The 996-nt window shown below is 33.1% G+C and overlaps 1 non-coding gene across 1 annotated transcript; it reads right to left on the bottom strand.

Annotated features, from left to right (window-relative positions):
- Window positions 1-530: 530 nt before the first annotated feature.
- On the bottom strand, window positions 531-637 carry LOC131828326 (U6 spliceosomal RNA). Its single transcript, XR_009352348.1, has one exon. It is a non-coding gene; the product is annotated as a U6 spliceosomal RNA (small nuclear RNA).
- Window positions 638-996: the final 359 nt, after the last annotated feature.

Here is a 996-nt window from a genome sequence, read left to right as displayed (position 1 = left end):
TATTCAGATTGGTGACTGCCTTCAGAGTTCATTGTTTTTATAACTGAGTAGTATTCCATGGTACACCAGATTCTGTAATTACTTATCCGTTGGCCTATTGCTGGAGATGGGGATCGTTTCCAGTTTCCAGTTATTGCAAATGACACTCCTGAGCAAATATAGATCTATGCTTTCTTTGTATGAGTGAATGACTGGGAATGGAGTCACTGCGGCATGTGGTGGACGTATATGAACTTCCTAAGGAACCGAAAACTGTTTTTCAAAGCAGTTGTATCATTTTGCATTTGTACCAGTAGTGTAAGAGGTTTCAGTTGTCTATATCCTCATCACCATTTTAATACCTCGTCAATAGTCTAATTTTAGACTTACTAAAAGGTGTACAGTGTTACCTATTTGTTCTAATTTATATTTTTCCAGCGACTAATGATCCCATTTTTCATGTACTTCTTACCACACACACACACACATACACACACACACATTCTTTGATGAAGTGTCTATTCAAATCTTTTGTTTGATATATATATTTTTTTAATGTGGAATGCTTCACAAATTTGTGTGTCATCCTTCTGCAGGGACCATGCTAATCTACTTGGTATTGTTCCAATTTTAGTATATGCCCCACCAAAGCAAAGACTCTTTTTTTTTTAATTTGGTTGTTCATTGTTTCATTATTCAGTTTTGAGAGTTCTCTCTGTATTCTGAATATAAGTTCTCTACTAGATGTGTGGTTTGCAAATATTTTCTCCCCATGCTTGGTTTCTCTTCTCATTTCTTTAATAATGCTGTTCAAAGAGCCAAATTGCTTAACTTTGATGATATTATATATATCACTATTTCTTCAATATATTATATATTGTGATTTTGGCATTATATCTACAAAAACTGTACACAAAATCAAAAAGATTTTTTCTCATATTTTCTTCTAGTAGTTTTATGGTTTTTGGTGTTTCATTTAGGTCTATGAGCTATCTCAAGTTTATTTTTGTACATGAA

The sequence above is a fragment of the Mustela lutreola genome, chromosome 3 (genome assembly GCF_030435805.1).
Source record: "Mustela lutreola isolate mMusLut2 chromosome 3, mMusLut2.pri, whole genome shotgun sequence".
NCBI classification, from domain to species: domain Eukaryota; kingdom Metazoa; phylum Chordata; class Mammalia; order Carnivora; family Mustelidae; genus Mustela; species Mustela lutreola.
Note: the sequence above shows the minus strand (reverse complement) of the source record. Positions and strands in the feature narration are given on the sequence as shown.